The sequence below is a fragment of the Macrotis lagotis genome, chromosome 1 (assembly GCF_037893015.1).
Source record: "Macrotis lagotis isolate mMagLag1 chromosome 1, bilby.v1.9.chrom.fasta, whole genome shotgun sequence".
NCBI classification, from domain to species: Eukaryota; Metazoa; Chordata; class Mammalia; order Peramelemorphia; family Peramelidae; genus Macrotis; species Macrotis lagotis.
Window position 1 is genome coordinate 176,109,787 of NC_133658.1, and position 23,145 is coordinate 176,132,931.

The window sequence follows — 23,145 nt, forward strand, 5'->3', positions numbered from 1 at the left end:
AAAATCCCTGCTTGAAAAGCCTCAGAGAGGAATATGAATTGATCTCAAGTCCAAAAATCCATCTTGAAGAGCTCAAAAAGGTGTTAAAAATCAAATGAGAGAGGTAGAACAATTGGGAAAAGAAATTATGCAAGAGAAAATCAACAGTTTGGAAATGGAAGATAAAAATAGACTGAAAAGACAATAATTTAAAAATATAATTGACCAAATGGAAAATGAGGTACAAAGGCTAACTGAACAAAAAAATTCATTAAAAATTAGATTGGGTATAACTAGAAAATGAAGTGATTTTGCTTTACAAGATACTTTAGTTAACAAGTTTGTATTTCTATTAGGATGGAAGGAAGGAGTTCTGTACATAGATCATGAAGTGATTTTACTTTACTTGATACATTAGCTACAATTGGAAGAAGTGTACTTAGAGGGGATGGATATAAATGGATCATGAAATGCTTTGCATGATACTTTCATTCATTAGTATTATACTTCATTTGAGGATAATTGGAAATAGGATGTAGTATTAATTAAATATAATTTGATGACATTTATGGCTTTTAAGAATTTTATTTTGACTTAATAGGACAGTTAAGGGGAACATACTAGGACAGAGGCTGTTGATATAAAGTGACTATGATATCATCAGTGGTTTGGCCGCACTCTGTTGAGTTTGGTGAACCAGTTATTCATTTATTTGAATCCTATCACTAATAGTAATGTTGTTTATTAATCAATCAACCAATCAACGAATCAATCAACCTTGAGAATTGTACATTTTCAAGATAGATAAAAGGAATACATTTTGATAGAGTTTATGGGTAAAAGATAGGGTTAAAATTAGAAAGACATGAAAAGAAAGATTATATTAGGAAAAAGTTAGGCATTAGAGGATAAATAATACCACATAGAGAGACACAAAGCCCTATTATGGTAGAGGGAGAAAAAAGAAGGGTCTGAGAACCAAGTAAATCTTACTGTCAAAGGATGTGGTCAAACTAGGGAATAACAGACATTTCCAATTAAAATTGTATTAATGCTTTCAGCAAAGTAGGGGGGAAGGAGGAAAAAAGGGGAAGAAGAGATTGAAAAAAGAAAGGGCAAAGGAAAAAGTAAAGGTAAAGGTACAGTTAAAAAGAAAAGTTAAAGGTGACAGGGAGAATGAAAGAAAATAGTTGATAAGAAAAAAGGTCTGATGGAGAAGCAGCAGTTAGAAGCAAAATGTTGGTGAGAATGAATAAGGGGAAATGGAAAAGAAAATTATAAATGGGGGAAGATGGCATGGAGGGAAACACAGAATTGATAAAGGTAACTGTAAATATCAATGGAATGAACTCTCCCATAAAACAGAAGCAGATAGCAAAGTGGATTTAAAACTAGAATCCTGCAATTTGTTGTTTACAAGAAACATATTTGAACCATGAAGATATACACAGGATAAAGGTAAGAGGCTGGAGCAAAATATATTATGCTTTAGGAGAAGTAATAAAAAAATTGCAGTAGCAATCTTCTCACACAAAAGATCAAAACAGATCAAAAACAGAAATAGACGTCATTCAAAGGGATAAGGACAGAAACTACATCTTTCCAAAAGTTACCATAAACAATGAAACAATAACAATATTAAATATGTATGTACCAAGCTTAGAGAAGAAGCTAAAATAATGACAATAAGATGTAGACAGCACAACCATAATAGTGGGGAACATCAACCTCCCTCTCTCAGAATTAGATAAATCTAAGAAAAAGAAAAAAAACAAGAAGGAAGTTGAGAAAGTAAATAGACTTTTAGAGTAGACATGACAGACCTATGGAGAAAACTGAATGGGAATAGAAAAGAATATACCTTTTTCACTGCAGTACATGGCACCAATATCACAATTGTCCATGTACTTTGGCACTAAAACTTCACAATCAAATGCAGAAAGGTGCTTATTAAAGAATCCTTTTCAGATCATGATGCAATAAAAATTTCATGTAAAAAAGGGCAATGGAAAGAAAAACTAAAAGTAATTGGAAACTAAATAACCTAGTTTTAAAGAATGCGTGGATCATGGGGCAGTTAGGTAGCACAGTGTATGGATCACCAGTCCTGGAGTAAGGAGGGCTTGAGTTCAAATCTGACCTCAGACACTTAATAATTACCTTGCTGTTGACCTTGGGCAAGTCACTTAACTCTAATGCCTTGCAAAAAAAACCCAAAAAGCAAAAAATAAAAAACAAGAATGAGTGGATCAAACACGAAATCATAGAAATGATCACCAATTTCATCCAAGGCAATGACAACAATGAGACATCACGCCAAAATTTATTGGATGCAATGAAAGCATTTTTAGGGAAAATTTTATATTTCTAAATGCTCATATGAATAAATAGAGGAAAAGGATATCAATTAATTTGGCACAGAACTAAAAAGAACTAGAAAAAGAACAAATTAAAAATCCCCAATTAAATATCAAATTAGAAAATTTGAAGATCAAAGGAGAAATTAATAAAATTGAAAGAAAATCATTAAACTGAAAAATAAAACTGAGAGGTGGTTTTATGGGGAGGAAAATCAATAAAAATAGATGAATCTGTGCTTAATCTGATATTAAAAAAGGAAATCAAATTACCAATATCACAAATCAAAAGAGTGAACTCACCACCAATGAAGAGGAAAATTAAAGCAATAATTTGGTGTTTTTTTTACTCAACTGTATACTAAAAAATTTGACAATCTAAGCGAAATGAATATTTTTATAAAGATACTACCCAGATTAATAGAAAAGGAAATAAAATAAGTAATCCAATTACAAAAAAAGAAATTGAAGAAATCAGCAATAAACTCCCCCCAAAATAATTCTAGACCCAGATGGATTTATATGTGAAATCTACCAAACTTTTAAGGATCAATTAATTCTAATTATATAAAAATATGCAATAAAATACTAGATGAAGGAGTTTTATGAAAATTTTTATGGCACTAATATACTGATACCTAGACTAGAAAGAGTCAAAACAAATAAAATTCTAGACCAATATCCCTAATGAATATTGATATAAAATTAAAAAAAACTCTAGCAAAGAGATTATAAGATATTACTAGTACAATATAACATGACCAGGTAGGACTTATATCAGGTAGATGGGGATGGTACAATATTAGAAAAACAATCAATAAAATTGACTATATCAATAACAAAACTAACAGAAATTATATGATTATCTCAGTAAATGCTGAAAAAGCCTCTGACAAAATACAACACGCATTCCTATTAAAGACATTTGAAAATATAGAAATAGATGGACTTTCCTTTAAAATAAGTCACATTCATCTAATACCATCAACAAGGATTATATGTAATGGGGAAAATTAGAAGCATTTTCAACAAGATCAGGAGTGATACAAAGATGCCTATTATCATCACTACTATTCAATATTGAATTATAAATGTTAATCTTGGGAATGTACCTCAAAAATAAACCCATAAACTATATGAATAGAATTATAAAATACTCATCACACAAATAAAGTAAAATCTAAACAACTGGAAAAGTGTCAATTGTTCATGGATAAGTCGAACTATTATAATAAAAATAAAAATTCTACTCAAATCAAATTACTTATTCAGTGCCATATCAAAGTACCAAAACCTATTTTACAAAGCTAGAAAAAAATCGTAAAAAAATTCATCTGGAACAACAAAATGTCAAAAATATCAAGGGGATTGATTAAAAAAATGCAAAGGAAGATGACCTGGCTGTCCCAGATGCAAAACTGTATTATAAAACACCAGTCTGATACTGGCTAAGAAACAGAGTAATGAATCAGTGGATTAGAATAAGTACAAAAGAAATAGCAGTAAATGAGTACAGTAATCTGCTGTTTGACAAATTCAAATACACTAGCTTCTGGGATAAGAAATCACTATTAAACAGAAACTGCTGGGAAAACTGAAAAATAGTTTGGGCAAAACTAGACATAGATCTACATCGCACACCCTATGCCAAAATCAAATCAAAAATGGGTACAAAATTTAGACATAAAGTATGATTCCAGAGACCAATTGTACTTGCTCTATCTGTCAACTCTATGGAAAGGGAACCAAGCAAGAAATAGAGAACATTATAAACTGAAAAACAGATGATTTTAAACTATATTATATCAAAATAGTTTTACATAATTAAAACCAATGCAGTCAAGATTAAAAGGAATGTTAAAAGCTAGGAAACAATTATCACAGCTAATATTTATGATAAAGGACTCATTTCTAAAATATATAGAGAACTGAATCAAATTTATAAGATTTTATGTCTTGGGGGTGGAACCAAGGGGGTAGAGTCAAGATGGCAGAGAGGAGGCAGGAATTCCAACAAGTTTTTCCCCACAACACTCCAAATACCTTTAAATAATGACTGTAATCAAATTATATAGTGGTGGAACCTACAGAAAGACTAAATGAAACAATATCCCAACCCAAGATAACTTGGAAAATTTGTAAGAAAGTTCTGTGACACAGGATTAGAAAGGGCTTCAGCACATCCCTGGCCATGCCATCATGAACTTACTCTAACCAACCAGGAACAGCCCATGGGACATCTGGATGCCTGGGGGTGCTAGGTCCCTGGAAGAGGTGGTAGTTTCCAGATCTCTCAGGCCAGAGATTGCCAAGAACAACTTGGAAACTCAGCAGGAAAACTCTGCTGCACTGGAGTGAGAAAGGAGTCCAATCCAGCACAGGCCTCACAGATTTGCCCCAGGAACCAGGGACAGGCCGAAAGAACCACCCTGCCCAGCAGTTGCTTCCAGAGCACCCAGTAAGGGAATCAGAGGAGACATAGGAGTTTCATTGCTTTCTATCTCTGAGGCAGGATTCTGTGGTTTTGCCCATGTTCAGATCCAGGCTTCATTCTGGGCTACAGTCTTAGGAAAAGGAGTTTTAATGCCATAGTGGAGAAAGGACATTCCTCACAGTTCCAGGGCATAGGGGAATGCTGTGGTCATTCACAGGCAAAAACACAAGCCAGGAGAGCAGTTAGAGCCTCTCATAAAAAACCTAAAGAAAGCTACAAAAACCCTCAAAAGTTTGGGACATTGCAGTTCTCCACTGGGAAGCAGAGCCCAACCTTAACAAAGAGTTAATCCAGTCATAGGTTGCAAAAATGAGCAAACAACAGAAGGGGAAAAAAATCTGACCATAGACAATTATTTTGGCCTCATGGAGGAACACAATACATACTCAATAGAAAACAAAGTCAAAGCTTCTGTATTCACAGCCTCCAAGAAAAATTGGAATTGATCTCAGGCTATGGAAAAGCTCAAAAATGATTTTGAAAATCAAATAATAGATTTAGAGAAAAAATTGGAAAGAAAAATGAGAGTAAAGCAGGAAAATCATGAAAAAAGTCATCTGCCTGATGGAAAATACAAAAAATTACTGAAGAAAATAACATCATAAAAACCAGTTTAGTTCAAATGGAAAAAAGCAGTTCAAAAGATCAATGAGGAGAAGAAAGCCTTAAAAAGCAGAATTGGCAAGATGGAAAAAAGAGATACAAAAGCTCTCTGAAGAAAATAATTCCTTCAAATACAGAATGTAGGTAAGGAAGCTGATGACTTTATAAGAAACCAAGAACACCAAACAAAACCAAAAGAATGAAAAACTAGGAGAAAATATGAAATATCTCATTGGAAAAACAACTTATCTGGAAAAGAGATCTAGAAGAGATTATTTGAAAATTATTGGGCTACCTGAAAGACATAACCAGAAAAAGAGTCTAGCTTTGATTTTTCAATCAATAATTCAGCAACATTACCCTGATATCCTAGAAGCAGATGGTAAAGTAGAAATTGAGGAAATCCACAATCACCTCATGAAAGAGATCCAAAATGAAAACTCTTAAGAATATCATAGCCAAATTCCATAACTCCCAAGTCAAGGAGAAAATATTACAAACAGCCAGAAAAAAAAAATTCAAATATTGTGGGACATAAATTTAGCAGCTTCTACATTAAGGGCTCATATATGATATTCCAAAAACCAAAAATAGCTTGCATTATAACTAAGAATCAATAACTCAGCAAAACTGAACATACTCATCATTCAGGGGAAAAGATAAATATTCAATGAAATAGCAGACTTTCAAACTTTCCTATTGAAATGACAGACAGTTTGATCTTCAAGTACAAGACTCAGGTGAAACATAGAGAGGTAGATGGGAAGGACAAATTACAAGTGATTTAATGGTGCCAAACTGCTTGTATTCCTTCATGGGAAGATGATACTGTTAACTAATATGAGCCTTCTCATTTATTAGGAAAATTAGAAGAAGCATGTACAGACCAGTCACAAGAGGAAGCTGAATATGAAGCTATAATATATTGTAAAGATGGAGTTAATGGGCAAGAAAAGAATGTAGTGGAAGAGAGGGAAAGAAGTAGAATGGACTAAGTTATTTCATGTAAAAGAGGCAAGAAAAAGCTTTTGTAATGAGTGCAATGGAGTGAAAGGGGAGAAGGTGAGGGGGAATAAGTAAACCTTCACTCTCATCAGAAGTGTCTCAGAGAGGAATTAACATGCACACCCAATTGGATATAGAAATCTATCTTACTCTAAAGGTAAATAGGAGAGGAATAGGATAGGAGAAAGCGGAAAGGGGGAGGGAGGGGAGTTTGGGGGACAGAAGAGAGGAAGCTCAAAGGTGAGGAAGGACAGGGTGAAAGGGGAGAGGGAACAGAATAAATGGAAATGGGGAGAAATAGAATGGAGGGAAATAAAACTAGCAATAGCAACTGTGTGGAGAAGCAATTTCTCTAATGGAATCATGATAAAGAATGCTATCCATCCCAAAGTCAGAACTGATGGTATCTGAATACATACTGAAGCACACTTTTTTTTTCCTCACTTTATTCTTTTTGAGGTTTCTCTATATTTGTGGGTGGTTATGTTTACTTTTACAACATCTATTGAAGTAATGTAAAAAAAACTGAAATAATAAAACTGAAATCAAAAGATTACCAGTCCTTACTCAATTGTAAATCATCAGAGGTTCTGTTCTGAAAAGGTAGTTTTCAGATGAAGAAATTAAAGATATTTGTATTCATATTAAAAATGCTCCAGACCAACATCTTATACCCTATACCAAGGTAAGGTCAAAATAAGCAGAGGATGTAGATATAAAAGAAAACATATTAAGTCAATTAGGAGAACAAGGAATAGTTTACCTGTCAGACCTGTGGTAAGCGGAGTAGTTTATGATAAAAGAAGAGATAGAGAACATTATAAAAATCAAACTCAATAATTTTGATTCCATTAAATTACAAAGAGTTTGCACAAACAAAACCACTGCCACCTAGATTATAAGAAATATAGTAAATTGGAAAACTTTTTACAACTAGTGTTTCTGACAGAGGGCAAAACAGTAAGTGAAAGAATCTACCCATCACCTCCTCAAAGAGCTCCCCAAACGAAACCTTCATAAAATATAGTAGTCAAATTTCAAATTTCAAAATTAAATCAATAACAAAGGCAGCTTTTTGTGGGGCATGTTTTGATAATCAAAGACAATTTAGTATATGATAAAAATGTTAATAATTTGAAATTTGTAAACGAAAGTTAAGAAGTTTATATTGCCCTAATTGAGTGAGTCTTAAAAAAAACTTATTCAACAGACATTTCAAACTAAAGTAACAAATAAAATTTTAAAAGGACAAAATGAATTCAAAAATAAGAAGCATAAAAATACACAATTCAATGTTTGACTTCTACAAATAAATGGCCACCTACTGTTTTAATTATTTTTAAAATCTATTAAAATCAGCAAACAAAACAGACTTTAAAATTTGCTAAAATTACTTTAAGGTGGCTTAGCCCTACCAGATCTAAAATTATATTGTAAAGTATCAATCATCAAAACTCTGTGGTATTGGCTAAGAAATAGAGTGGTGGATTAGTGGAATAGAGTAAGTGCAAAAGAGATAGCAGGAAATGATTATAGTAATCTGCTGTTTCATAAACCCAAAGAGTCCAGCTTTTGGGAAACAAAAACTCTCTCTTCATAAAAACTGTTCAGAAAATTGGAAATTAGTATGGCAAAACTTGGATTAGACTAACACCTCACATCCTATAGCAAGATGAAATCAAAATGGATACAAGATTTATAATTTATTTCATTTATTATACATTTATTTATATATATATATATATAATTTATAATTTATAAATACAATTTATAAAAAATATTATAAGCAAAGAAGGAGATAAAGGAATAATTTACCAGTCGGATAATTTTGATTACATTAAATTAAAATGTTTTTGCACAGACAAAACTACTATAACCAAGATCAAAAGAAATGTAGTAAACTGGGAAACAATTTTTACAACTAATTTTTCTGACAGAGGATTCATTTCTAATATATATATATGTATGTATATATGTGTGTGTATATATATACATATATATATATGTGGAATTGAGTCAAATTTATAATAAAACAAGCGATTCCCCAATTGACAAATGGTCAAAGGATATGCAGAGGCAATTTACAGATGAAATCAAAGTAATCCATAGCCATATGAAAAATAGCTCTAAGTCATTACTTATCAGAGAAATGCAAATTAAAGCATACTTGAGGTACCACCTCACACCTCTCAGACTGGCCAATATGAACAGAAAGGACAATAACTAATGCTAGAAGGGATGTGGGAAATGTGGGACACTAATACATTGTTGGTGGAGCTGGGAACTCATCCAACCTTTCTGGAGAGCAATTTGGAATTAAGCCCAAAGAATAATAAAAATGTACATACCTTTGATCCAGCAATACCAATACTGGGTCTATGCCCTGAAGAGATCACAAAAACATTCATAGCAGCTCTGTTTGTGGTAGCAAAGAATTAGAAATTGAGTGAATATCCATTAATTGGGGAATGACTGAACAAACTGTGTTATATGGAACATTATTGTTCTATTAGAAACCAAGAGGGATGGGAATCCAGGGAAGCCTGGAAGGATTTGCATGAAGTGATGCTGAGTGAGATGAGCAGAACCAGAACAACCAGAACAACAAAATGGGGTTGATAATCAATTTTAATGGACTTTCTCATCCCATCAGTACAACAAACACTGAAAATTTTGGGCTATCTGCGGTGGAGAATACCATCTGTATCCAGAGAAATAATTGTGGAATTTGAACAAAGACCAAAGACTATTACCTTTAATTTTTTTTTTTAAAAAAAATGCTATCTTATTGTGTAATTTTGCTATTTTTTATGTTTTTTTTTTTCCTTAAGGATATGATTTCTCTCTCAACATATTCAACTTAGAACAATGTATAGCATGGAAACAATGTAAAGACCAACAGACTGCCTTCTCTGGGGAGGGAAATGAGATTGGGGGAAAATTATAAAATTCAACAATAAATGAAATTTAAAAAATAGTTTCATGGTCAAGTATTTCTCCAAGTAAAAATTCTATCTTTGACATGTAAGCTTCAGGGAATACATTATTGTGGATTAAACTAATCCATTAAAGGAATAGGATAACCCAATGTTGATACTTATTTTAGATTTGAGAAATGATGAAAGTACTTTTTTGTGACTCATTTTAAACTATCACAACAGAGTTAAAGTTAATATAAACAGGGATGAAATAATAAAATTGTAAACTGATAGAGGTATAGCCATCAAAAATATAATAAAAATATTCATGTACTTTATTCATTTTGCTCCTCTGAATTTATTTAAATGATCACTCTATCCCCTTTTCCAGTGACCCCAAAATATCACTTTCGAACATTCATTGTTTTTACAACAGAATTTTCTCTCTCCCCTTATTATTAAGATACTTTTTCAGACTGATAGCTTAGAGTATTTATGATGAAAACTTGTCATCATAACTTATCACTAGTTTGAGGCCTTCTCTAAATCCCTAAGTAGGAGCCTTACAATCTCTTATTTGTCTTTGACACTCTTGATCAGAAGAGAAGTCTGGGATTACATAAAGCACCCTTTTGTGTGTCTTCCATGCTATTACCTACATTCCTAATACATAATTACTGTGAAAACAGGTTACATTGTTACAGTGGATCTCCTGAGCATTTCAAACAGAGCTCTAGGTATTTTAACAAGCTTTAGGTATTTTAAAGCACATCACATGGAATTTCTGAAATCAGAATCAGGAAAAAATGTACTTTGAATTATATTAACAAAAATAATTACAGCTGTGACAATGATCTAGCATCTTAACATGCATAAAAGCAACATGTGTGAAAAGGCAAGCTATATTAGATTGGTATTTTATGTTGAATACCTGATGCTTGTGATGCTAAAGAATTTGTTTCATTTTTTCTATGGATTATATTCATATTGTCATTTTTTTTATATTGATGGATGGTCAGATCCCTCATGACATTTTCTGTTTAGCTTCCCAATTAAAATCTACTACAGTGGAATATGGATTGTACCCAGATATATTTTCAATAAATACTTATAACAAGAGACTTGATATGCTTAATATGCTTTAGGAATGAAACAAAACATTTGTATTTACATTACCAAAAACCAATTTCATTTCCTTTTCTAACACGAATAGAGCTTGGTGTAATTTTAAAATGTGAAGGACATTATCTTCTACATAAGCATATGAAAAACATCTGAGAACAATAAAAACAGTATTAGTCAAAGACAAGTCTAGGATTCAATGGTAAAAGGAACAATACTAACTTTTTGATGGAACGATGTTATTTCCTTAAACCTGTCCATCAAAAATCCTATTTTCAATATTTTACCATCACTCTTTTTAAAAAGTTATCTAATAGAAGATTCAGTGAGATTTCAATTTGTATCCTAAATCTATAAAAAGGTACATTCTTAAAACTAAATTTTGTGCTAATAGTTAACATTTATATGATGCCTAGAGTGTGCCAAAGCACTATGTCAACTATTTTCATAAGTATTATTTTATTTAGGAACTTAAGTTTGATGGGTTCTGAAGATGAAACATTTATAACAAATATTTTGGATTTTTTAATATTGCCATAAATTTCTAAGCTAAATACAAATCCCATGAAATTACATAGGAATGTTTGTATTATTTTGGATTTTTGACAAATGAGAAAAAATATTAGACATAATGCATGCATTTTGGTCTCTAGAAATTCCACACTTAAAGATAGTTTTCTAAAATAAATTATGGGATCAAATTAATGTCTACTTGTAACAACTTTGGTTTGTGTAACCTTATATTTGCTATTTTATCTTTAATTTGATTCTTTCATAATAATTAAGAATAGTCTACTGTCAAGGATCCTGTCTCTATGATTTGTAATTCATCAAAATAACAACCAAGAAAAAAATTGCTATAACAGCAATTTCCTCAAATATACATACTTCCACTTAACAAAGCTCTATATTTGCAAGGAGTTGCATCTGTAACATAACTAAACTTTATTTTCTGTTTTGTTTTCAGATTCACTCTCACTTCTTAATAGTCACACTTCACATGGATGAGTTTCAAGTACTTAAAAATACAATACATTGACATCTGCCTCCTTAGAATTCCTTGTACATCCTAACTACTGTTTTAAAATTGACTTTCCTTTAAGTAAGACTATTTACTCTGCTCATCTAAGCCTCCTGGTTTCCCTGATTTCCTTCATGTCTCAGCTAAAATTCAACTTTCAAGGAAAAAAAAACTTTCCTTTTCTTCCTTTCTATCCCCCTTAATGCTAGTGTCTTCCTTCTGAGATTATCCCTCATGTTATAATATATGTGGATTTTTATATGTATATGTATTACATATGTATTTCATTTGGACATAATTGTTAATATATTGTTTGCCCCACTCTACTGTAAGTTTCTTGAGGTCAAAAATATTTTCTTACATTTCTTTACATTTTCAGACAGCCTGTTAGTTACCACATAGTAAGCAATTTTAAATGCTTGTTGATTTTATTTTACTTGACTAAAACATATTTCTATAGCATATTATTGGGAGTAAGTAAAAAACATCATTTCCATTTTACATATGGGTATGTAATTCACTGTATGTATTCACTGAAAGTCGGTGATTCTTTCCACAGTCCATGGATAAAAGTATTTGGCGAGGAAATCAATAGCAACTATCAACATAAAAATGGACAAGAATATGAAAATAAATTAGCATTGGGCAAAATGGACTGGGGGTGATAAACTCCTGATGAAACAGGAAGGACACTGCTAGGTGGCACAGTGGATGGAGTGCCAAACCTGGAGTCAGGAAGACCTAAATTCAAATCTGACCTCAGAAACTAATTTTGTAACCCTGAGCAAGTCATTTAACCCTGTTTGCCTCAGTTTCCTCATCTGTAAAATCATTTGGGGGAGGAAATAACAAACCATTCCAGTATCTTTGTCATGGAGTCTCAAAAGGAGTTATAAAGAATCAGACGATGACTGAAAATGACCAAAAGACAATCATATACCAGGTCACAAATATCTCATTTAATCCTCAAACAATATTGTGAGGAAGATGTGATTATTATCCTCACTTTAACAGTCAAGAAATCTTAGACATATAGAAATTACGTGATTTGTCTTAACAGTCTTAGATCATATTTAAATGGAGGTCTTCCTTACACTAGACTCACTGTTTTATCCCCATATCAACTAGCTATTCTCTAAATATAAACTAATAAATTAAGATGTGCCTTTTTACCTTGAGAGGCAACATTTTGAATAAAAAAACAGCTTCAAAGTCATGAAAACCTAGGTTGCAGTCCTGTTTCTGACACATATTGATTTTGTTGACCTAGAAAAGGAATTGTAACTCATTGGACCATTTTATTAAGCCACACATTTACAAGATATGCCAAACAGCACGGGGAAGAGTTTTCAAACACAGGACCTGCTTAGAACAGTAAGAGGTCTGATACCAAAAAGTTAAGTATGATAGTGGATGGAGCTCTTGACCTGATATGAGAAACACCAGAATTCAAATCTAGTCTCAGATACTTAATAGCTGAATGACTCTGAGCATGTCACTTGAGCTCAATCTGCTTTGGTTTCCTCAATTGTAAAATGATGATAATAACAGCATCTGCCTCCCAGATTTATTATGAGGATCAAATGAGATAATATATGTGGTGCTAAAGCACAGCAGATTCTTAATAACTGCTTGTTTCCTTCTTTTTCTCTATTTTTTTGTTATTATAAAGAGAGACAGGGTTGTCTAGGAATATGAACTGAAATGGGGTAAGTTATCACATTTCATATAGAGAGTTTCATGAAATTCCAGGAGTTATTCAAAGAAGAAAAATGGGTCAGACTTGAGATATGCAAAGGAAAAAATACAAGAGCATGACATCTTTTGAGACAAATAAAGGATATGACTGCAATGTTCAGAAAATGTACACTAGAAAAATGAGCCAAAGAGAAGTGGTGGCAATGGGCTGAAGATCAATAGACAAGGTAGTTCTATTAAATGTTTTGAAACAAGAATAAAGACATGCAATTTTTAAAGGGGAAATGTTGCAAGAAAGTGGCAAGGAGTGATTTCAAAGTAAATTTACTTTACATAACAAGGAAAAATTTATCATTTTAATAAAGTAGTAAATGAACAAAGAGGGGCAGCTAGAAGGCAACATGAATAGAGTAACTAACCTGGAGTCAGGCAAATTCCTCTTCCTGAGCTCAAACTCAGCCTCAAGTACTTACTAACTCTCTGGTCCAGGAAATGTCATTTTACTCTGCCTGTAGTTTCCACATATGTAAAAAATAAGCTAGAGAAGGAAATGGCACACCTAAATGATGACTATAGGTTGGATGACAGAAAGTGCAGTTAAGATGGTGTGTAAAGAGAACACTCTAGCCAAGCCACACAAACATTATTCTAAAAAAAAACTATATAACAATATATCAAATCAAATTCTAAAGCAACATAACCAATTAAAGATCAAAGTGGGAAACATCAATTCTATTGTTGCATAATTCATCAAAATAGACCCATTGTTTAATTTCATCTTCTTTGGTGGCACATTTAGGCTTTTCATTTCTGATAATAGCAATTTTTTTGCTTCTTTTTTTAAAATCAAATTAACTAATCATTTATTTTATACAAAACCTATTAACATTCCTATTAAAACACCAGAAAACATATGAATTAAAGAATCTTTTCACAAGATGATACATAGTATATTTCTAAAACCAAGAGCAAACATTATCTATAATGGTGATAAACTTTTGAAAGCCTTCCCAATAAGATCAGGGGTGAGACAAGGATGTCCACTGTCACCATTATAATTAAACATTGTACTAGAAATTCTAGGTTTACAATTTTTAAAAAAAAAATTTTAGACAGGTTTTATTTATTTTGTTTTACAATTTTCCCCCAATCTTGTTTCCCTCCCCTCCCCAGAAGGCAGTTTCTTAGTTATTACATCGTTCCCATAGTATGCATTGATCTAAGTTGAATGTATCCTTAAGGAAGAAACACACAGTATGAGATATAGCAGAATTATGTAATAAGATAATTTTATTTTAAATTAAAGATAATAGTCTTTGGTTTTTGTTCAAACTCACCAATTCTTTCTCAGGATACAGAAGGCATTCTCGATCACAGATACCCCAAAATTGTGCCTGATTGTTGGACTGTTGGAATGAACAAGTCCATTAAGGTTGACTATCACCCCCATGTTGCTGTTAGGGTATACAATGTTCTTCTGGATCTGCTCATCTTGCTCAGTATCAGTTCATGCAAATCCTTCCAGGCTTCCCTGAATTCCCATTCCTCTTGGTTTCCAATAGAACAATAGTGTTCCATCACATAAATATACCACAGTTTGTTAAGCCATTCCCCAACTGATGGACATTCCCTCAGTTTCCATTTCTTTGCCACCACAAACAGAGCTGCTATGAAAATTATTATAAAAGTGATGTATTTACCCTTTTTCATAATCTTTTTGGTGTATAGACCCAGTAGTGGTATTGTTGGATCAAAGGGATGCATATTTTTGTTGCCTTTTGGGCATAATTCCAAATTGCTTTCCAGAAAGGTTGGATGAGTTCACAGCACCCCCCTCCAACAATGCATTAATGTCCCAGATTTCCCACATTCCTTCCAACATTCATCATTATCCATTCTGGTCATACTGGACAATCTGAGAGGTATGAGGCAGTATTCCAGAGATGCTTTAATTTGCATTTCTTTAATCAGTAATAAATTAGACCAAATTTTTATATGATTAAAGATAGCTTTGATTTCCTCATCTGAAAACTGCCTTTGCATATGCTTTGACCATTTGTCAGTTGGGGAATGGATTTTTTTTTAAAAAAATAAATTTAACTCAGTTTCTTATATATTTTAAATATGAATCTTTTGTCAGAAACACTCGTTCACAGCTCCACCAACAATGTATTAGTGTCCCAGATTTCCCACATCCCTTTCAACATTGATCATTGTCCTTTCTGGTCATATTGGCCATACAATTTTTTTAATAGAATGGCATTATCATTGAATTATCTGTTTAGGAAAATGCCTTATGCTTCCTATACAGGATTCTGCATGACCAGTTGTATTATTTATGGCACCTTTATCTTGAAGTAATGTCTTTTTGTATAAATAATAGTTGAACTATAAACACTTGGAATTTTTATTTTACTTATTTTAAAGCAATGGGTTAAGTGACTTGCCTAAGGTCACACACCTAGGCAATTTTAAGTGTCTGAGGTCAAATTTGAATTCAGGTTCTCCTGACTCCAGGGAAGGTTTTCAATTTATCGCCATTACAGATAATGTTCTATCCACTGTGCCACCTAGCTGACTTGGAAATTTATTTTCATGCATTTTTTATCACATAATAAATTCATTCTAGATGAGCTAAAAAAAGTCAGTTTCAGCAACAAGACAAGAAAAAAAACTGAAGGAATTTTAGGCAACAAAGAAACAAAATTTAACTCTTTGCAGAGGATATGTTGATATTCATTAAGAACTCTAGAGAATCAACTTTAAAAACTAGTTTTAAACAACTTTAGCAAAGTTGCAGCTTATCAATCAATTAATATGCACCTATGAAGCATAAGATATAAAATAAATCCACCTAAATCATCATCACTATGGTATGTTAGCAACACAATTTGGCAAGCAGAGATAGAAAGAGGAATTCTATTAAAATAATTGCTGACAGCATTAAATATTTAAGAGTCTACCTGTTATGATAAACATAATAATTATATAAACACAATTAAAAATCATTTTTCATACAGTTAAGAGATGAACAACTAGAGAAATATTAATTGAACCTGAAAATACTCAGTTAATAATAAAAGTGACAATATTACCAAAATAAATTTATTGTTCATTACCATACCAACAAAATTACAAAATAATCATTTTATAGAGTAAGGAAAATACTTCTTGAGATCAAAGATCATTACAGACAGGAACTTTAGTCATGTAATTAAAAACTGTTTGCTCCTTGGAATGAAAACTATGGCAATCTGGGTAGCATACTAAAAAGCATAGATATCATCTTCATGACAGAGGTCTGTAAGTCAAAGTTATGTTTTTTCAAGTAGCTATGTGTGATTATAAGAATTGGAAAGATGGATGATACAGAATTAATGCTTTCAAATTGTGATAACTGGGGAGATTTTTTCTAGTTTTTATATATTCATTTATTTTTATAATACTGAGTTCTTATTTTTTTACATTTTAACATTTTATTTGTTTTCCAATTATATACAATAGTAATATGTACCCGTCACTTTTTGCAAGGCTCTGAATTCTACAATTTCCCCCCATCCCCCCCAACAGAAGGCGGTCTGATAGTTTCTACATTGTTTCCATGCCACACATTGATATAAAATGAATGTGTTATAAGAGTAAACATAAGAATAAACATAACCCCCTCCCCCTCCAAGAAGATGAGAAACCTCAAGAATAGAGAGGGAGAGAAAAAAAAAATTGTACTTCAATCTGTGTTCAGATTTCAATGGCTCTGTCTCTGGGTGAGTTGCTTTCTTTATAATAAGTCCACCAGAGAAGTTGCTTCAAAATTTTTCCCACAGTTGCTGTTACTAGCTGTACCTCCAGTCTATTCCTCCCCACTCTGATTTATTCTATTCTCTCTCTCCTTTCACCCTGGCCCTGACCAAAAGTGTGTTGAATCTGAGTACCCTCTCCCTCAATCTTCCCTCTCTTCTATCACCTATTGCCCCCTTCCCTCACCCCATTCCCCTTCATCCCATCCCTCCCCTCCTTCTCCAGGGAAAGACAGATTTCCTCACCCTATTAAATGTGCTTGTCATTTCCTCCCTGAGACATTTCCAATGAGAATGAAAGCTCATTCATTCCCCCTTGCCTTCCCCACCTCCACTCCATTGAAAAAGCTTTTACTTGACTCTTATGTGAAATCTCTCAGCTTCATCTCCTTTTCCTTTCACCCAGTACTTTCCCCTATCACCCACTGACTCCATCCCTTTACCACATCATACCATTATATTCCATTCCTTCCTATGTCCTGTCTATATATGCTCCTTCTAACAGCTCTAGTAAATGAGAAAGTTCGTATGAGTTATTAATATCTTCTTCCCGTGCAGGAATACCAACAGTTCAACATCATCAAGGTCCTCACAGTTAATTCCTCTCTTCCACTCCATCTATAGTTCACCAGAGACCTATACTTGGAGATCAAACTTTCTATTCAGCTCTGGTCATCTCAATAGGAACATTTGAAAGTTCCCTGTTTCACTGAAAGTCGATCTTTTTCCCTGAAAGAGCATGTTCAGTTTTGCCAAGTAGTTGATTCTGGTTGTAAACCAAGATCTTTTGCCTTCCAAAATATCGTATTCCAATCCCTATGAGCCCTTAATGTAGATGCTGCTTGATCAGGAGTTTAATTGCTTGTTTCTGGAAACTTTTAGAATTTTCTCTTTGATTTGGGAGTTCTGGAATTTGTCTATAATAGTCCTGGAAGTTTTTCTTTTGGGAGCTCTTTCAGGGGTTTACTGGTGAATTCTCTCAATTCCTACTTTTATCCTCAGCTTCTCGCATCTCAGAGCAATTTTGCTGTTATTAGGTTTTTGCAAGGCAAATGGGGTTAAGTGGCTTGCCCAAGGCCACACAGCTAGGTAATTATTAAGTGTCTGAGACAGGATTTGAACCCAGGTCCTCCTGACTCCAAGGCTGGTTCTTTATCCACTACGCCACCTAGCCACTCCTGTTATTATTTCTTGAAAAATGAAGCCTAGGCTCTTTTCCTGATCATGGCATTCAGACAGCCCAATATTTTTTAAATTATTTCTTCTGGTTCTGTTTTCAAGGTCGGTTGTTTATTCAGTGAAATATTTCCCATTTTCTTCTAGTTTGGGGCCTTTTTGGAAGAGTTGTATTTCTTCCTGATTTTTTGCCAAGTCATCAGCTTCCTTTAGTTCCATTCTGCATTTGAAGGAGTTATTGTCTTCAGAATGCTTTTTTTATCTCCTTTTCCAATTGGCCAGTTCTGCTTTTTAAAGCATTCTTCTTCTCATTTGCTTTTTGTTTTGCTTTTGCCATTAGGTCTGAACTGGTTTTTAACATATTATCTTCAGTATTTTTTTGTATATCTTTCACCAAGCTTTTGATTTGGGTAGTCATGATTTTTCTTCATTGCTCTCATTTCTCTTCCCAATTTTTCCTCCATCCCCCTTAATTGTTTTTCAAAGTCTTTTTTTGAGCACATCCATAGTCTGAGTCCATTTTCTATTTTTCTTAGAGGTTTTGGATATGGAAGCTTCAATTTTGTTCTCATCTGAGTATGTGTTTTGATCATCCATGGGACTAAAGTAATTCCCTAAGGTCAGATTCTTCTTTTTCTGTTGTTTACTCATTTCCTCAGCCTAAGACTAATTTACAGCACTTCCAGGGCTTTGGGTTTTTTTTGGGGGGGAGGGGGACACCCCACTGGGATCTTTATTCCTCCAAGATCTTATGCTCTCTAGCCTGTGCTTTGATATGTAGATGGCCACAGCACTGCCCTCTGCCCTGGGGCTATAAGGAGGGATCCAGTATGGTTATTTAGTATGGAAGATCAAACTGTACTATCTGAGTATATGCAAACAGCAGAGTGCTACCCTGAGGGAGAGTAGAGAAATCTCTGCAGACTTCCCTTACTGTCTCTGGGGGTACAGGCTGCTTTCTCCAGATTCTCACTGCAGATTCTGGGGCCTCAGAGTCTAACTCCATGCTCATTCTGGTGGAGCAGAGTTCTCTTACTGCCCCTTCAAGTTATTGCAGGTGATCTCTGGGCTGGGCTGGGCTGGGCTGGGCTGGGTTGGGCTGAGCTGGGCTGAGCTGGGCTGGGCTGCACTGAGGCCTAGATTTTTTTCCCAACCCCTGTCCTGGTGAAACACACCTTTCCCTTGGAACTTCTAAGTTATCTTGGACTTGGAAAATGTATCACTCAGTCTTTCTGTGGGTTCTGCCCCTCTAAATTTTGGTTGAGCCCTCATTTGTTTGTTTTTTTGGTGTTTGGGGGTAGGGTTTCCTGGGAAATGTTGCCTTCATGCTGCCATCTTGGCTCTGCCCTGGAGAAAATTCTTGAAAATTCCTTTGAGGATTTCCAGGACAGATCAAAAATGGCAGTATGAAGTTAGCATGCTCCCAAAGTTTTGACTATGTTAAATGTTAAATGAAGCCTCTACACAGATATTAAAGCTACAGATCCCACTAAAAAAAAAACAGATCAAAAAAGTTTTCAACTGTAGATATTGTGGTAGAACTTAAATGAAGTTGAAAGTCTGTCCTCTTTGGGGAAAAGGGGAAATAAAGCCCAGCTAAGTTGGAGAGCAGGAAAGCCAGCAAGAGGCTTCTAGCCACAGTCCAGTCAGTGTAGTCCAGATCCAAGTAGATAGAAAGCAGGCCAGCAGGTAGGGTTCTTCCCCAGGCAAAGTTTAAAACCTAGGAACACTGGGGCAATAGATAAGACTGGATTGGAAACAAACTACTGCATAGACAAAACCTGGACACAAAGGAGGGAACAAACCTTCGCTTAGGCATCACCTGGGCTGCATAGGCAACATTTTAGCAAACAATTAGCCAGGGATCAGACCCTAACCCCACCACAAAAAGCTCAGGACTATATTCCCTATATCCCAGGAGCAAGGCTAAAAAATCAAAACTAGCATAAAAACAAAAAGAGTGCTAAATAGTGACCTACTATGCAGATAGAGAGATGATAAAAATACACTCTCAGAAGAAGAAATCAAAGATAAATTGTCTACATGGGAAATCTCAAAGGAGTTAATGAATTGGATTTAAAACCAAAACTTCATAGAAGGGATTAAAAATATTTTAAAACCCAAAGAGGAGAGGAAGAACAACAATGGAAAAAAAGAAATGAGAGTCATGGAGGAAAATTATGAAAAATTGACCAAAGAAATTAGTTCCTTTAAAAGTAAAAATAATCAACTGAAGTGTATAACTCATCCAAAACCTATAATTGACCAACTGAAAAAGAAATGCAATTTAACAAAAAGTCAGATTTACCAACTGGAAAAGGAATGCAATTCAGTAAAAGCAACCAACTGGAAAAGGAATGCAATTCAACAAAAAGTAAAAACAACCAACTGGAAAAGTAAAAGAACTCAATGGAAATCAAAATTATTAACCGGAAAAAGAAACACAAAAACTAACTGAAGAAAATAAAACCCTAAAAATTAGAATGGAACAAATAAAAATATACGAATCTATGAGATACCAAGATATCAACAAACAAAATCAAAAGACTGAAAAAAAATGAAGAAAAAATAAAGTATCTTTTAGAAAAAACTAAAAGATTTGGAAAACTAGATCCAGAAAAGGTAATTATGAATTATTGGTCTACCAGAAGGCCTAGAAAATATATTTCAAGAAAGTATCATGGAAAATTATGCAAATATAGTAGATCAAGAAGACAAAACAGTCCTTGAAAGAATACACAGAGTATCTCCAGAATGTGACCCCAGGATAAAAACTCCAAGGACTATCATAGATAAATTTCAAAATTTTCACATAAAGGAGAAAATAGTGCAAGGAGCCAAAAGAAGCAATTTAAATACAAAGGAAGTACAATCAGAATTCCACAAGACATATCAGCTTCAACATGAAAGGATCAGAGGGCCTGGAATATGATATTTCAGAGGGCAAATTAAAACAACTATGAGCATACCTACCAGATTGACTAAGATGAGAAAAATGAGACAATGATTAAGGAGAGGTTGGGGGAGGATTGGCACATGGAAGCTTTGTTGGTGGAGTTGTGAACTAATCCAACCATTCTGGAGAGCAATAGGGAACTATGCCCAAAGACGAATTATTATGTGCATTGAACCAGCAATAACAATATTAGACCTATATCTGGAAGAAATCATAAAAATTGGGAAAAGCTCCATATATTCCAAAATATTTATAGCAGCTATTTTTGCAGTACCAAAGAACTGGAAATTGAGGGGATGGCTCTCAATTGGGGAATGGCTAAACAAATTATGGTATATGAATGTTAAGGAATAGCATTGTTAACTAAGAAACCATGAATGGTTAAACTCTAGAGAATAGTGGAAAGAATTACAGGAACTGATGCTGAATGAAGAGAGCAGAACCAAAGACAATTGTACAGGTTAACAACTGTGAGTTGATAAACTCTAATGGATGCAGCTCCTCTCAGCAGTTCAGAGAGCTAGCACAACCCTGGAAGAGGACAATGTCATCTACATTGTGACAAATAAAAAACAAACCAGAATCTGAATAAACACTATATTCACCTTTAAAAAATTTCTCTGATGGGGTGGAGCCAAGATGGAGGCATGAGGGCAAAAATTCCCAGAAACTCAGCCCCAAAGAGCTGAAAAAGCCACAAAATTATGACTCTAGCCAAAATTTAGAGGTGTAGAACCCACAGAAAGACTGGCTGATACAGAGTCCCAGTCCAAGACAACTTGAAAGATCTGCAGGAAAGATCTGTTTCACAAGGGCTGGGGGTTGGAAAGAGCTGCAACAAAGCCACAGTGAATGAAACCAGCTCTAGCCCTCCAGTAAGAGTACATGAAGTGCCTGGGACCCCTGAGGGCACCTGAATCTGTGGCAATGGGGGCAGTTGTCAGGCCTCTTAGCCCCAAGATATCTGGTGACAGCTTGAAGGGGCAGTGAGAGAACTCTGCCACACCAGAGTGAGCATGGAGCCTGGGCCAGCACTGGCCTCAGAGCAGCACTGCAGTGGGAACCTGTGAAGCCATCCAGCACTTCCAGTGTGCTCTGCCCACAGACCATAAGGAGCTAGGAAGAGACTGCAGGGGTCTCTCCACTATCTCTGGGGCAGGACTCTGCTCCTTTGTCCATACTCAGAGGTCACCCACTACCATGGAGACCCTACTACCATGGAGGAACAAAGAGCCTCCTAACAGCTCCAGGGCAGAGGGGAATGTTTGTGGTCATCCACAGACCAGAGCATAGGCCAGGAGAGTTGTCAGAGCCTCTCATAAGACCTTAAAGGAACTGAGACCTGGGAGGAGTACCTCACCCCCCCCCAAAAAAAATAAAAATCTAAAAGATTTGGAAGTATAGTAAATCAGTCACAGGCTGAGGAAATAAGCAACACAGAAAAAGAAGAATCTGACCATAGAAAATTACTTGGTTGCATGGAAGATCAAAATACATATGTAGAAGATGACAAACTCGAAGCTTCTCTATCCTAAGACTCCAAGAGAAATAGGAAATGGGTTCAAGGTGTGGAAGATCTCAAAAAAGACTTTGAAAAGTAAGTAAGGGAGATAGAGGAAAAATTGGGAAAGGAAATGAGAGTGATGCAAGTAAATCTAAAAACCAAGACAGCAGATTGGTGAACAAAATTAAAAAAAGATTGAAGAAAAAAATTCCATCTTTAAAACCAGTTTAAGTCAAATGGAAAAAGCAACACAAAAGGCAAATGAGAAGAATGCCTTTAAAAAAGCAGAATTGGTCAATTGGAAAAGGAGATTATAAAAAGCTCTCTGAAGAAAATAACTCCTTCAAATATCAAATGGAGCCAAAGGAAGCTGATGAATTTACAAGAAATGAAGAAAAAATAAATCCAAAAGAATGAAAAACCAGAAGAAAATGTGAAATAACTCACTAGAAAAAAAATGATCTAGAAAACAGATCCTGGAGAGATAATTTTAAAATTATTGAGCTATCCAAAAG

At 34.3% G+C, this 23,145-nt stretch overlaps 1 protein-coding gene across 3 annotated transcripts in view; it reads right to left on the bottom strand.

The window, feature by feature from the left end:
* MACROD2 (mono-ADP ribosylhydrolase 2) overlaps positions 1-23,145 on the bottom strand; it is a 2,318,796-nt gene that overhangs the window by 1,940,134 nt on the left and 355,517 nt on the right. The gene's annotated exons all lie outside the window — the stretch shown is intronic.